Source organism: Sarcophilus harrisii, chromosome 2 (genome assembly GCF_902635505.1).
Source record: "Sarcophilus harrisii chromosome 2, mSarHar1.11, whole genome shotgun sequence".
Classification (NCBI taxonomy): domain Eukaryota; kingdom Metazoa; phylum Chordata; class Mammalia; order Dasyuromorphia; family Dasyuridae; genus Sarcophilus; species Sarcophilus harrisii.
In genome coordinates, this window is record NC_045427.1 from 115,638,560 (window position 1) to 115,654,600 (window position 16,041).

Below are 16,041 nucleotides of genomic sequence, written 5' to 3' on the forward strand. Positions count from 1 at the left end.
GACAAGAGTTTGGGAAAGAGGTTAGAACTGGATAAATAGATCTCAGAATCCTCTGCCTAGAGATGATAATTGAATCCTTGGAAGTAGATGAGATCACCAAATGGACTAGTATTATTCAGTTATATCAAACTTTTCATGACCCCATTTGGGATTTTCTTGGCAAAGATACTGGAATATTTTATCATTTTACATGTGAGGAAACTAAGGCACACAGGATTAAGTGACTTGCCCAGGGTCATATAGCTAGTAAATGTCTGAACCTGAATTTGAACTCAGGTCTTCCTTCCTCCAGGACCAGTGCTCTATTCACTGAGCCACTAGCTGACCTTATAACAACCAAGTAGCAATACTGCTTAAACTTGTAGGATCAGTACAAATGGCAACAGTGTGCACTGATTCTGGAATTCATAGACTTGAGTTCAAATCCCACTTCTAACATTTACTATCAGTGTGACCTTGGGCACATCCTGTTTCTTCTTTTGCAAAACAAAGTCATTGGAAGAAATGGATTCTTGAGCTCTCTGCCAGGTCTAGTTGTATGCGTCTATGATAGTCCTTAGAGTATCTAGGTTTGTCAATAATCAATAACACTGAAGGAGCCCAGGTGCTGTTAACTGGTATTAATTATTTCAAGCACCAGCATCTGCTGTACTTGTCGGTATTTTATAAGACATGGAATTTCTATGACTGGCAAGATGTAATCTCTGGTATTTATTTCATGGGTGGTCAGGCCATTTTTTTGGTATTTTCAGGCTCCGGTTATTTTATCATACATGTTCATTTCTAATCTGAGGCTAAATTCTCTTGTACACACCCAGATGCTTCTGCCAACTTTGCCTTCGCCCAACACATAATCAGTTACAGAAGTTTGGGCTTCTTTAAGAACACCCACCCAGTGCTCCCAGACAAGGAAGAGAGAGGAGCTTCAGCAAGCTTCCCAAACACCCCTTTATTTAAGGGGCCCAAAGCCTTTGGAGCATTGTGGGACTTCTCTACAAGCTTCTTGAAAGTTGAAAAGTTTATCATCCTTGTTTGAGGGATACAGTAAGTCCTTTAAAGTCCTGTTAAAACTTTCTGTTAGCCCACTGGGATTGATCATGGGATAGATGACTACATTTCAGACTTAGAGGCCCAGAAATATTTTCTGGGATGACCCAGAAGAGAGAGTCTAAGGTGTTTTACACACACACACACACACACACACACACACACAGAGGATACTGTGTTATACTGGGGGAAAACAACATATCTGTAGACATATACATAATATTGCATATTATATGTAATATATAATATTTAGGTATTTGAACTCGCTATATAAGAATGGTTCAATATATGTAGCTCTTTAAGTTTGTAAAGCACTTTTTATTATTTGTTCCACTCTACATGTATATCATGTGAACACATACATGTTCCAATAAATATTTATTAAGCACTTTCTCTGTGTTAGGGATTGTGCTAATCTCTGGGAATACAAAAAGAATCAAAAAACAGACAGTCTCTGCCCTCACAATCTAATTGGAGAGACAACAAACAAATATATACAAAGCAAACTATACGCTGGATAAATAGGAAATGATACAGAGTGAAGACACTAGATTAAGAAGACCTGAGGGTTTTCCTGTTTAAAAAAAAAGATTTTAGTTGGGACTTCAAAGAAGCTAATTGGCAGACATGAGCAGGAAGTACATTCCAGGCATAAGTATCTTATTTGTAAAGCAGCCAGGAGGCTTATATATATATATATATATATATATATATATATATATATATACACATACGTACACACACACACATATATATATGTATATATATATGTATGTATGTATGTATGAAATTACAAATTGCAATTGCAATTGGAAAAGGTAGAAGGGGTCTTGGTTATGAAGGGCTTTGAAATAGAACAAAGAATATTGTATTTGATCCTGGAGGCAATGGGGAGCCATTGCAGATTACTGAATAGGGGAGGGTTACATGGTCAGACCTTAGGAAAATCACTTTGGTGAGTGAGTAAAGAATAGACTTGGAGATACTTGAGACAGGCAGACCCATCTGCAGGCTTTTGGAATAATCCAAGCATGAAGTGATAAGAAGCTGCATTAGAGTAGTGGCTCTGTCAAAGGAAAAAAGAGAGTGTATTTAAGAGAAGTAGCAAAGGCAAAATCAAGAGGCTTTGGCAAGAGTTCTGTGAGTATGGAGGAGGAGTGATAGGAGTTGAAGATGATGTCTGGGTTATAAGTCTGGAGGACCAGAAGGATATGACTGTACTCAATAGTAATAGGGAGTTTGGAGGGGAGTTTAAGGGAGTTTAGGGAGTAAGATGAGTTCAGTTTTTGACATCCTAAGTTTGAGGTGTCTACTGAAAATCCGATTGGAGATGTTTGAAAGACAACTGGAGATGGGAAATGTGTATATATACAAACACATTTTGAACTCCTACTGAGAAACCTCATTACTTCCAACCTCTTGAACTTGAGCATCTGCCCCAAAGCCAGACACATCCTTCTCAGCATCAATTTTTGGCTTGTGCTCAGCAAAGAAAACACAAAGCTGAAGTGGCACCTAAAAAAGCCCAAAGCTTTGTGAGCCCCAGCTTTAGCTGCCATTCCTTCCAGAATGGAGAAAGGGCATGCCATTGTTTACCAATTCCTCAAAGGAAGAGGCTAGAAGACTTCTGATGTGCTAGGCAGATTGGGCTGGGGAGAGGAGAGAGAAAGTGAAGAGCAGAGAAAATGAATAAAGGATGAGAGAGAAGAAAAGAGAAGGAAAGGAGGGGAGAGACAGAGGAGGAAGAGAGAAAAGAGGAGAAAGGGACAAAGAGAAAGGGGAAGTAGAGAAGAGGGAGAAGAGGAAGAGAGAGAAATGGGGAGAAAAAGAGGAGAGGAGAAATAGGAGGGAAGGAAAGAGAGGGAAAGGAGAGAAAAGACAGTGAGGGAAAGAGAAAAGAAAAGAGAGGGAGAGGGAGAAGGAAGAGAAGTAGAAAGGAAGAGAGAGAGAGAATAATGAAGAGAGAGAGAGACAGAGAGAGAATTGAGTAGGGCAGGAGGAAAAGTGAGACCACTCATGAATATTTCCTTTAAAATCCATTGAATCAAATTAGTGGTCAATCCCACTAAGATAGGACCAGGAATTACATTCTCTCACCCCCAACCCAATTCTCCTAGGCACATTGGGGTAGGGAAACCTAAGGACTACTTAAAGTTTGTTTGTTCAATGTTGAGTGACAAGCCCTTCGGAGTTGAGCCTTATGTTTCTCTAGGAAAGACCTTAGATTTAGTGTCTCACAGAATGGGCCCCGCCCCCAGCAGACCAGCTCTGCTACTTTCCTCTCTGTTACATATATGTGTTATATAATATTTATAATATGCATGCACAAATGTCTATCATCTACACATGATCTATTATATACACAATGAAAGTGATTTGCCCAGGGTCACAGCTAGTATCTGAGTCTGGTTTTGATTTCAGGTCTTGATTCTAGGGCAGTGTACAAGCTACTGTGCCACACAGCTGCCTCTAGAACAGGAATTTTGTCCAGTATCCTTTGGCAGTCTGGTGACATCCCTGGATCTCTTCTCAGAATTGTGTTCTTTTTAAGTCTATCAAATAACACATAGGATTACAAAATACAAAATAATAAGTTTTAAGTGTCTCAGGTTTAGAGCTTCTGTTATAGAAGGACATTTGTGGGGAACCACCTGAGTAGAAAGCAGGTTCCATAAGAGGGAAGGAGTCCTTCTAGTTTAATAGCAATGTCACCTACTTTAATAAAAATTACATAGCAAAATCAATGCCATGGGGCAGATGACTTGAAATCCAATCAAGCAGTGTTACTCTTTGTTCCACAGATAATAATTAGTAATTAGGATTAGTATTTTTCAGGGAGAAAAGGGCATAGAAAGAAAGAAGGGAAAGAGGATGTTTTCCTCAGTCAGACCTTACTTCACAATTTTATCTTGAATCTTATTCTTAGAGTTTGAAAACTGTTACCCAAATCAGAGGAAAAATTCTTTGTTGTCTCTGGTTTTCTTGGATGTCTGTGTGTTCTTACATAGGTCTTCCTGTATTACTTACCATTGTTCCATTTCCCTTCTGAGAAATCACTTGTGAAAGTCTCTTGGAGAGCCATATGGAGTGTCCACCGTCACCTTAGGTATCAGAGAATTAGAAGTTACTGTAGAGATAGATCATCTAATCTGAACCCACAAAAGGATCTCTTCCATAATGATACCACTAAGTGGTTGCCATCCTCCCTTTTAAAACCTAATGAGAGGACACCCAGTACCCTCTAACAGATCATCCCTTTCTGTTTCTAGACAGTTCTAAATGTTATGAAGTTTTTCCTCTAAATGAATCTAAATCAGCCTCTCTGAAATTTCCACCTTGTTCTGTTCCTAGACTTGTTTTCTGAACAAATCTGGACTCTCTTCCACAATACAACCTTGTATTTGAAGGCAGCTGCCATATCTACCCTAAATCTTCTTTTCTTCATGCTAAATATCCCCACTTCCTTTGGTCAATTAATGGGCTTGAGACTCCCCAAAATCCTGGTCGACATTCTCTAGACTTGATTAAGCTGATCCATATCCTTCCAGAAATATGATATAGGTATGAAAGAAGACAGGCATTGTGTCTCCCATGTTTTTGAGACAGTCTCTATTTTTTTCTTATTTTTTCTTATATTCTCATTCTCTCTCTCTCTCTCTCTCTCTCTCTCTGTCTCTGTCTCTTTGTCTCTCTGTCTCTCTCCCCCTCTCTTCCTCCTTCCCTCTCCCTCTCCCTTCCTCTTTCCCTCTTTCCTTTTCCCTTTCTCCTTCTTTCTCCCCTGTTTCATCCTATCTGTCTTTTTCTCCCTCCCTCCCTTCTCCTCCTCTCTCCCCTCTTGTTCTCCCTTCTCCTTCTCCTTCTCTCTCTCTCTCTCTCTCTCTCTCTCTCTCTCTCTCTCTCTCTCTCTTCCATCCTCCCCTCTTTCTTTCTTTCCTCCCTCCCCCCCTCTCTTATCACCTGCTTCTCTTTAATGTAACCTAAGCTGTCTCTACAACAGATGTGGTGGAAAATACAGGTATGTTCCTCCTCTAACCCTAGGTTTACAAATATCATGTTGAGTTCTGGCTTATTGTTTTCTTGCCTGTGTTGATCCCTTGGAGAATTTGGGAACTCTTTCTAAATGGGCTTCCTTTGTAGCTGCCTTCTGCCTTTTCCCTTTATCCATCATTCTTTCTCAGTTATTTGAGTGGTTCTACACTGGCCTCATGGATTGGAGGCAGCTACAAAATATGAAAAGTGTGAAGTCAGGAGACTTGAAGTTGAGTATTGTATTTGCTGTCACTTTTCCTCTATCATCCTCTGTTTCCTCTTCTGTAAAGTGGTGGTGATGATAATTGTATTACCCACCTTACAGGATGGCTTTGAGGACTAAATAAAATAATGCTTGCAGAGCACTTTGAAAACTAAAGCACTCTATAAATGTTGGCTGTCTTTTGGACAAAGGCCCAAACAATGGAAACTCCATTAGCTCTTTTCTCCAAAAACATTTTGGCACCCAACCATACAAAATTTCCCTTCCACTCTTCTTTCTGGGGAGCTTGACCTGTTGCACATTACCTTCTCCCCCATTCTCTATTTTCTCTTTGTTCTATTTTTCTAAGTAGGAGAGAAGCAATTCTCAGCTCCAGTTCCTGCCACATAACCTGGAAAAATAAGACTTTAAGGTGGTACCGAGAAAAAGGAAATACATTTTGTTAGTGGCCTTCTGGACTCAGAAATGAATCCTCTGTAGTTAAGGGCTATTTCTATGAATCTGTGATATTATCTGTGTAAATGCTCTCACTCTGGATACACATCGCAAGCCCTCACTAATGTTTCTGAGGAGATCTTTGTCCATTTTCTAACTTAAATTTTCAAATGACAATCTACCTAATACTCAATTCCTGCCTCAGATATTTACTAACTCTCTCTGAGCCTCAGTTTCTTTATCTGTAAAATAGAGATAACAGGATCTACCTCACAATGATATGAAGACCCAATGAGATAATATATGTAAAGAGCTTTGGAAACTTTAAATTGCAGTATAGAATCCTTTCTGTTACTTTAATATCTTGTGGATAATCAATGTGCAACCCCTAACTAAAGATGCTCTCTTCTCTTTCTCATGTGGAAGAGGTGCTGTGGTATTAATGGCTGTGATGTTATAGCATGAGCACTGCTAATAAATGCTTGTTGATTGATAAGATCATAGATTTAGAAATAGAAAAAATCCTAGTGAAGAATGAGTCTAAACTTCTCATTATACTTATGAGAAAACTGAAGCTGTGGGAAGCTGGGTTAAATATCTGGAAAGTCAAGGGTCAAGACCATACAGCTAGAAATATCTTAAGGCAGCATTTGAATCCACATCTTTGTAACTCCAAGTTTAGTGCCTTATCTGTTGCTATAGGAAAGACTTCTTACTAATTAGCCCTAAGATGATGTATTTTTCAGCCATAGCAATTCATGAGAGACTTTGGTAAGATCCAGAGTTGTCTGCTTTAATAGAGGAAGAACTGACCTCAGTCTAACAATGGAGCCCTGAAATGTGGCAGTGTAAGTTCCAGTATACATTTGTCCCTTTGCCATATTGTCTACTTCTCACCACATGACCAGCCCATCTCCTTTTCTTAGATTTAGGGTTTCTTCAACACGTCTATTGGAGCATTTGTCATCTTTGATTAGATGCACCAAAGGTCTCTTTGCTTTTTAGATTATTGTTCTGTGTTATTTCTGCCACACTCAAGGAATCCATGAGATATAATATAAGGGGATTTTTCTTTTAGTTTTATTTGTTTTTGCCCAAGATTACCCAACTCTGAATTTGTGGATTTACTCTTCCCTATTCCCCATAGTCCTTGGTAGCTGAGAAATCTTTCCTGTGACATTTAAGATTTTAGTTGGCTAACTAGAAAGGGGACTATATGACATTTACTAAAGTGAAGCTGAAGTTAAAACGGGAGTTTTCAGGGTTCTCCCCTGCTATGATGGAGCAGATGAACACGGGTGCTTCAAGGCAGATACTTTATGTCGGCTTGGAGCTTCCTTCTCTCTGCCCCATTTAGTCCTAGAGCCATAGTGGTTTGGGGTATTAATGAAAACCAAGGGTTAACAGCTGAGTTGAGGGTTCTGTTTTTTTCTTATGAAGAGAATTGTTTTTGGATGGGGTTTTTCCAGCCAAACTTGGAGGATTTCCATTAGACTCTCTGTCTCCATTTCATCTCAGGGTTGGCAAAAGCAGAACATTAGGACTGGAGGGGAATTGGCCTGCTTTGTTTTCTTGGGGTGTGCCTCTGTGAAAGGCTCCAGAGGTCATACCTGGGTGTCTGGAACACTGGTGAGCATCTTCACAGTGGGGAAGTGTGTCCTCTCTGGGAAGCCTCATGGAGAGGAGCGATACTGGAAGGAGAAACAAGGAAAGGATTTTGTCAGTGACTTGATAATTGGGGCTCCTTTATCTGTTATTCCTTTCCATTGTCCTTGGCCCCCATTCCCCTCTGACAGATAGTACCAGCTGTGAAGTTGTTCTCTTGCAGTTCAAGGGTGTGTGATACAGAGTTGATAGTCCCATGAGCTGTCACTGACCAGCCAGTAAACTTTTCCTTTGACCTTGGTGCTGACCCACTCTTGCTCACTCTTACTTGGATTGTACCTTATCTGGAGGGTAAAGATAAAGCCTCATATTGAGCCTAGATACATTCTGGATGGGATGAGAGAAAGTCTGTAAAGTTTTCCATCTGTGAAATGAGGGATATGGAAAAGATCAAATTAATATGACAAAGAAAATAGTAACAATGCAATTAATTTTTCCCCAAGGTATTTGATGATGCTACAAAGATTCTCACTGCCCAGATGTCTCTTGACTAGGCAGGTGGGACATATTCAAGTCACGGTAAGCACACAGGATGCTCTAGATTCAACTGACCAAACTAGATGTGAATAAAATCAGTGCAACCAGATGGCATCCTCCCAACAGCTCCAAGGGAACTGTGGAAAATGGGAACTTTTGGCCAAAATGTGTAACCTGTTACAAACAGCTACTGTGCCCAAGTGTCAGCAATTTGTTGGCGTGACTTCCATTCATAAGCACTGCTGAGGGGGACCCTGGGAACTGTAGAGCAATGAGTCTCATTTCCATTCTTGGCAAGTTGGCAGAAATTATAATTAAGGGAAGAATCACCCAGGGCTGAAGTAAATGTAATTTATCTAGTGAAAGACAGTATAATTTCTGTAAGGGGAAATCAGGCCTGAGATTCTTGGAAGGGGGTAAATCAGCAGGGGAGTCAGTGGATGTAATTTATTTAGACTTTCAAAAGGCTTTTGACAAGGTTCATTCTCAGCCAAAGGTTTGTAGGAAAAACAAATTTGAATTATGTCTTTTCTTTACTCCTTGGTCTTGTTCCTTCTCTTTTGTTCTTCTACCAATCAATGCTCTCATAAATTTCCATTTTAGTCATGGATTAGATGTAGTGTTTTGTATATATTAGGCCCCTGATACTTATAGGCACTGAGTTTCCTGGATATAGAATGACTCTGACCCTGACACCTCTGGTCTCTCCCTCAGTCCCCCCTCTGGCAAAAGAATAGTTACTGCCACGTTATGTGTGTCAAATAATGACAGTAAACAATTTTTAGGAAATGTTCTATAAAGCAAAAGGTCTCTAAATGTTAACTAATCATAGGGCAGGCTAGCTAATTGCAACTTGGATGTTGTACTTCATTCTCTCCCAGCCCAGCAAGGTTTTAAATCTCAGAGTGAGAACAGGGCCTCAGCAGGCCTTGAAACAAAAGTAACCCTGAGGACAAAGTGTCCAGCTCAATTTACATTCCATCCTCATAAGCCTCCCTCCTCCTCTTTCTCCTTTTCCCTCACTGTGTATCTTTGAGATTTGAGAAATAAGACTCTGAGGAAGGAAAATTGCCATAACTGGATTTGGGGGAAGTGTGGGAGGAATTTTCCACATATTGGAAAGAGAGATCAGAAAACCTAAGTTTACGTGAATTCTAGCTTTTGCCTCCATTGTTAGCTTTCTGACCTGGGCTGGCCACTCAGTTCTCTGAGTGTTGGCTTCCTCATCTATAAAATGGGCATAATATTTGTATGAGTCACCCCCAAGGTGGTTGTGAAGAAAGCAAAGCAATCTTAAGACCAGAAATGGGAGATAACTGTTATTATACAACAGAATTTCCTGTTTTTATTATTGTTAGCTTTTCTACCTGGTTTGATCCAAGGGTGTTATTAAAATTTGTTTTTCTTTTCACGGCCTGTAAGAAAGGGAGGAAACAAGAATTTATTAAATGTCTACTATATGCCAGGAACTGTGCTAAATATTAGGACTGTGCAGAACATTAGGACTGGAGGGGAATTGGCCTGCTTTGTTTTCTTGGGGTGTGCCTCTGTGAAAGGCTCCAGAGGTCATACCTGGGTGTCTGGAACACTGGTGAGCATCTTCACAGTGGGGAAGTGTGTCCTCTCTGGGAAGCTTCATGGAGAGGAGCTATACTGGAAGGGATCCTTTTTCCCCCTACAAATATTTACTGAGAGGTAAATACTATATATTATCTCCATTTCACAGTTGAGGAAATCTCTAGAGGTTAAATGACTTGCTCAAGTTCACACCAATAGTAAGTGTCTGAGGCCAAATTTGACTTCAGGCCTTGCTGACCCCAGGCCAGAGTAGACTCTATCCACTGCCTCACCAGTTGCCTCTAAAGAAAGGTGATTATGATGGCAGGCTAAAGATTTCTAAAGAGAAATTCTGTTTTTTCAGGGATAATGTATAATCAAAGCATTACACAGAGTTGGAAGTGCCCTTAAAGGGCATCTAGTTGACTCTCCTACCTGGTTCTAGGCATCCTTTTTTTAACATACCTGACAGATGGGGCAGCTTGATGACTCAGTAGATAGAGCAACGGTCTTGGGGTCAGAAGAACCTGAGTTTAATTATGGCCTCAGACATTGGACACTTATAAACTGTATAATTTTGGGCATGCCACTTAACCCCCATTGTCGCAAAAGAACAAAACAAGAAAACATACCTGATAGATGGTTGTGTGCTCACTACAGTAATACATCCAGCAATGGAGAGTTCACTACCTCACCAGATAGTTCTTTCCTTTTTTTTTTTTTTTTGGTTTGTTTTTTGTTTCATTTGTTTTATTTTATTCAGATTAAATCTGCCTCTCAATAGTCCTATCTTGACCCTGTGAAGCTACAGAGAATAAATTTAATCTCTATTTAATGTAGCACTTCAGATATCTGAAAACAGATATCAGTCTCCTTTAAATCTTTTCTTCTCCAGCTCCTTCAGTTAGCCCTTAGATGACATGGTTCTGAGATCATTTTGGTCGGCTTTCTCTGCTTGCGTGTCAATGTGTCAATGGCCCCTTTAAAAGGTGGAAACCAGAATTGAGTACAATATACTCTCAATGTGATATAGAACACAATAGAACTCTGATTACCTTTATGGGACTTAACCATTCCTTTAATGTAGCCCATGACTGTGTCAGCTTTATTTTAGCCACAGCATAGTATCTATGGCACCTGTAAATGCAATTTAATTCCATAAGCATTTAAGACATTTAAGTGCCTACTATGTGTAAGACTAGTGACTTTTTTTCCCCCCTGAGGCATTTGGGGTTAAGTGACTTGCCCAGGGTCACATAACTAGGAAGTGTTAAGAGTCCAAGATCAGATTTGAACTCAGGTCCTCCTGACTTCAGGGCTGGTGCTCTATTCACTGTGCCACCTAGCTGCCCCAGTGTGATCTGTTTTTAAGTTCTATGTTACCTGTCTTTGAACAGGTGTTTTGTTTTTGTTTTTGTGGTGTATTACTTTACTTTTTATTCCTGTGTAAATATTCGGCCACTATTGCAGCCCATTGAGGAAAGACATTAAATGCAAGCATTTATTGAGCACTATCTGTGTGTGTGTGTGTATGTGTGTGCATTTATTCAGAAAAATGTTTACTGAATAGCTACCATGTGTAAGATAAACAGTTTTGAGTCCTATTTTATTTTTAAAGAAGTAACTACCTTTCCCCATGTTTGTGTCATCTGCCACCTTAATAAATGTGAGCTTCTTGTCCTCTCCTCTCCTGTACTATCTTGTCCTTGCCTCTCCTCTCTTCTCCTCTTCCTGCCTCTTCTCTCCTCTATCCCTCTCCCTCTCCTCTCCTCTCCTCTCCTGTCCTGCCTTGTCCTATCCTATTCTGTCCTCTCCTGTCCTGTCCTGCCCTCTCCTGTCCTTTCCTCTTTTCTCCTCTCCTAGTCTGTTCTGTCCTGCTCTCTCCTGTCCAGTCCTATCTTGTCTTGTCCTTTCCTGTCCTGTCCTCTCCTGTCCTGCTCTCTCCTGTACTGTCCTGTCCTACCCTTTCCTGTCCTGTACTTTTCTGTCCTGTCCTCTCCTCTCCTGTCCTCTTCTGTCCTGTCCTCTCCTGTCCTGTCCTCTCTTGTCCTGCTCTCTCCTCTCCTGTCCTGTTCTGTCCTGTCCTGCCCTCTCCTGTCCTCTCCTGTCCTTTCCTCTTTTCTCCTCTCCTGTCCTGTTCTGTCCTGTCCTGTTTTCTCTTTTCCTGTCCTCTTCTCTCTTCTCATCTTCTCTCCTTACTCCAGTCCCAGTCTACAGTACCACTCTGCTTTTTACCGATCTAAAATCTTAACCATAAATGAAATGTGATTTTTGGCATAATTTATTTTTAATGAATTCTTGTTGCTTCTTAACACCTACCACTTCTCCCCCCTATCCTGAATGCTTACAAAGTGTTTAAGAATCCATACTAGGAAAAAAAAATAAAAACAACAAAACAAAAAAATTAAAAATTAAAAAAACTATAATAGAAATTTGGATATCAGCATTTATGCTCTGGTTTATTGGTTTTTTTTTGGAGGGGATGAAGGCAGGACTGTTTTTTAACATGAAGTCCACTGCTTTTTCTACTGTATCTCACTGCTTCTCTCTAGCTACTTATAACATTCCATAATGAGGAAGGGAACCATATTTTATTAAGCACCTACCCTATGCCAGACACTGTGCTATGCACTTAACAAATATCTCATTTGATCCCAATTGCTTTCTTTCGTAGTTCAGATGTGTCTCACTCTTTGTTACCCTGGTATTTTCTTGGCAAAGATACTGGAATGATTTGATATTTCTTTCTCTAGCTTCATTTTGCAGATAAGGAAAATGAGGCAATTCAGAGTTAAGTGACTTGCCCAGGATCACACAGCTAATAAGTATTTGAGGCCAGATTTGAACTCACCAAGGTGAGTCTTCCTGATTCCAGGTACCCTATCCACTCTGTGCTACCTAGTTGCCCAACCATTATCTAATACAGGAGAAAAAAAAATCTCCTCTTGCATTTTTGCCAGCTCGACCAGACACATTATTTATTAAGTGTACAAGCATCCTACTTGGAGAAAGGCTCACATTGACTTTGTTTTTCAATCTGCTAGATCAGAACAGGCTTCTCTTAAATGGTTCAGCTTATATTGTAGAGTAATTTTTAAAAACAAAAGGTGAAAAATACAACAGTGGCAAAATGAAATTACAAGGTTTTTGGTTTTTTTCCATTTATTTAGTTTCATTTAGGGTTTTTTAGAAGGACACACACTCTTGGAGAAACACAGCTTTTTCAAACTATTTACTGCCTCTTTCAAGTCTATATGAAGGTAAAATAAAGAACCAGTTTTTAATTTGTATAAAATTAAATTAAATATTTTTGTTATTTATGTATTTAAATTTAATTTTAATTAGTTTAAACATTCTTTAATTAATTAATTAAAAAAATTTTCTCATTTGGTCAACAAAAAGCTACTCATAGTTTAGCTACCATAAACTTCTAATCATTTTGAAATATTGGTTCTGTAATTTAAAGGTAATTAAAAACATTCCTTATTTTAATTGTGTTCTTTTTGAAGGACACTAGTGAGTCTCCATTCAGGAAAGATTGAAGACTTCAGATCAGGATGCTGTTATAATATTTATTCCCAATTTTCATAGCATGACTGAGGAATCAGTGTGGTATGCTTGGCAACAAAGTGTACTGAAAAGTATCTTCCTGACTTTTGGAAAACAGTGAACATTTTGGCCCAATCCATTCTAATAAAATTTTCTGTCCCCCGTGATTTTCCTTAGTTGCCTCTACAAGTCCCTTTGACACTTTTGATTCAATTCATATAGATTGCAAGAGATATTTAGGTCTGGTAACTGTTTATGTCTTAACTGTCTTTTTGCCTGTGATGGGGTTATATTTCAACTATCTTCGAATCCCTTTTGAAGACCATTCAGTTTGGTTCCATATCCAATTCTTCTCCCATTGTAGTAGCTGAATTCTCTCTATCTATTGGCACTATGCCATGAGTGCTCAAGCAATGAGCCTCATCTTCCCTCCAGTATTCATTTTCTAAACCAGTGGCTCTTAATTTTTTCTGTTATGAACCCCTTTGGCAGTATAGTGAGATGTTTGGATTCCTTCTCAGAATTATATTTTTAAATTCCTTAAATTAAAATACATAATCTTATAAAGGAAATCGCTAACACTTGAAATATACTTATCAAAATGTTAAGAAAAAAAGCAAGTTTACACACCTAAGTCAAGAACTCCTGCTCTCAACAAACCTTAAAAAATAGTAGATTGATACTACTGTTTTTTAATATACAGTTGTTATAACTATAGAAAGGAAAAGTTATTTGTCTAATAAACAAGCTAGTTTTCCAAGTCAACTTGTATTGGAGACTTGCTTTGTGATCAGATCCTTGCACATGTACTGGCTTGGCTACTGGCAGCCACAAGGTTTTCACCTAGTGACTCAGTTTCCCCAACCAAATTATAATGAATTTGTAATTGTTTTTCCTCCTTTGACTTTAATTCTTCTTCAGTGAAGAGGGACAGAGGATTTTTAAGTCAGAGGATCTGGATTTAAACCTTGGTTCTGTCACTTGAACCTTGTACAAGTCACTTAATTTTCTGGACCTCAATTTCTCCATCTGTAAAATGAAGATAAATAATTTAAAAACTGGAAGGCTTCTAAAATATAGCTCTAAGTCTAAGTGAGAAAAGAAGTTTCTGCTTCACTCATATATGCCTATGCCTCTGACCTAACTTCTCTCTGAGGAAGTATTGGATCTAGAATCAGGAAGATTTAAGTTAAATCACTTAACTAGCTGAGAAATCCTGGACAAGATATATAAAATCTAACTACTCTAAGATAATATTTGTTGCTTTTGGTTTTGTTTTTTTTCCCCAAAGAAAAAGTCTTTATTTAAATATGCTTCTAGTTCAACCACAAAAAACAAACACAAAATGAAACAAACCAAAAAAATCCCATCCCAAAGCAACTGATATACCTTTAAATATTTCCAGTTCCTAAGATAATATTTCTAAAATGCTTTAATGCAGTGTGGTACGTAGTAGGTGCTCCACAAAATGCTTGCTCCCTTCCTCTTACTGTTTTTAATGGAGACTTGTACTATTGTCTTAGTATCCATCATAACTCACACTTATTTGTGTGTATCTGAGTGTATATATGTGTGTATATATTCTGTGTGTAGATATATACATATATGTGTATATATATATATATATATATATATATATATATATGCTGATTGTCCCTATTATCGTGAAGCAAAGCTCACTCACTGAGTCCTAGTGATTTCTTACTACCTCTGTGACATGGTATAAAGTATCTCTGATACTTTACAGTCTTTTCATCTGTAAAGTAAAGATGGACAAGATAATTTCTAAATTCCTTCCCACTTTAAAATCTAAGAAATCATGATAAGAGAGAACATAAATTGAATTTTAAAAAATCAAGAAGCAAACTAAGTAGCTTAGTGTGGTAGGAAGGACAAGACCTTGGGAGCCAAGAATTCCAAGGGTCAAGGGCTAAGGGATCATTAGATCTGCTCCTTTCATTTTATAGCTTGGATAACTGCCAACTGAAGCAACAGGACCTTGCCCCAGATTACACAGATTGTCATGTGAAAGATGAATATATAGAGATTTACCACTAATTTCCCATGTACCCTTAAGCAAGCAAGTTACCTCCCCTTTGGGAGCCTTCCATTCTCTTTCTTTACAATGATGAGATTGGACCTAGAGTTCTCTTGGGTCCCTCCCAATTCTTTAGTGATTATGACTGATATCCTGGGGGACCAGTAGCAGTGATGGGTGGGAATGGTCTCTAAAGTTCTCTCAGTTCTAAATCCTGTGCTTCAATGACTCTTCGAATAATGATATCCTCAGGAGACTAGTAGCAATGAAGGCAGTAGAATCAAGTCTAGTTAAAATTAAATTAAGTTATTGAGGATATCCTGACAACAGGAGCTTTTCTTTGGGAATGCTTTTTTGCCTTATCAGTCCAATTCCTCATTACTCTTTTCAACACGTTTTACTCATGAATTTATAGAAAAAATTTGAACTGTCCCAAAGAGACATATTTAGGGAGAATATTTAACATATTTAGGGAAACTAGATGGCACAATAGGTTGAGAACTAGGCATGGAGACAGAAAGACCAGACTTCAAATCTAGTTTCAGATAATTAATAGCAGTGTGACACTGGGCAAGTAATTCCTATTTGCTTCCGTTTCCTCATCTATAAAATAAGGCTAAAAATAGCCCTTATCTCCATTATTGTGAAGATTAAATAAGATACTAATCGTGATACAGGCACTATAGCAGTGTTTGCTATTAGTTATTATTCTTATTTTAAAATTCCCACAAAGAATGGGAATTACTAACATGTGTGAATTTTTAGGTGATTCCTTCTTTTGTTTTCTCAACAGCTGCTTCTAAAAAGTTTTTTTTGTGAACAGTGCCCAAAAGGTCTTGGCCCCTCTGGAAGGTCATTGCACTGAAGCCAGAAGTACATTGTATTAATAGCCAACTGTTAGACATTTTTCTAGCCTTTTTGAATTTCAGGGCCTGTGGAGGAGCTATGGTTTACCTCTTTACCCATACTGGTGGACTCTGGAAATGATTCCTTTTTTTTTTGCTGAATTTGGGTTAATTTG

General features: G+C 38.7%; 1 protein-coding gene across 3 annotated transcripts in view; it reads left to right on the top strand.

The window, feature by feature from the left end:
• RASSF2 (Ras association domain family member 2) overlaps positions 1 to 16,041 on the top strand; it is a 76,191-nt gene that overhangs the window by 19,846 nt on the left and 40,304 nt on the right. Inside the window, exon 1 of one of the 3 annotated variants that reach the window (XM_012539949.3) lies at positions 12,248 to 12,288. The exons of the other annotated variants lie outside the window; for them this stretch is intronic. The gene's annotated coding sequence lies outside the window, so the exon portion shown is untranslated. Of the gene's footprint in view, positions 1 to 12,247; positions 12,289 to 16,041 lie in introns of those variants that run through there. 3 annotated transcript variants of the gene reach the window in all.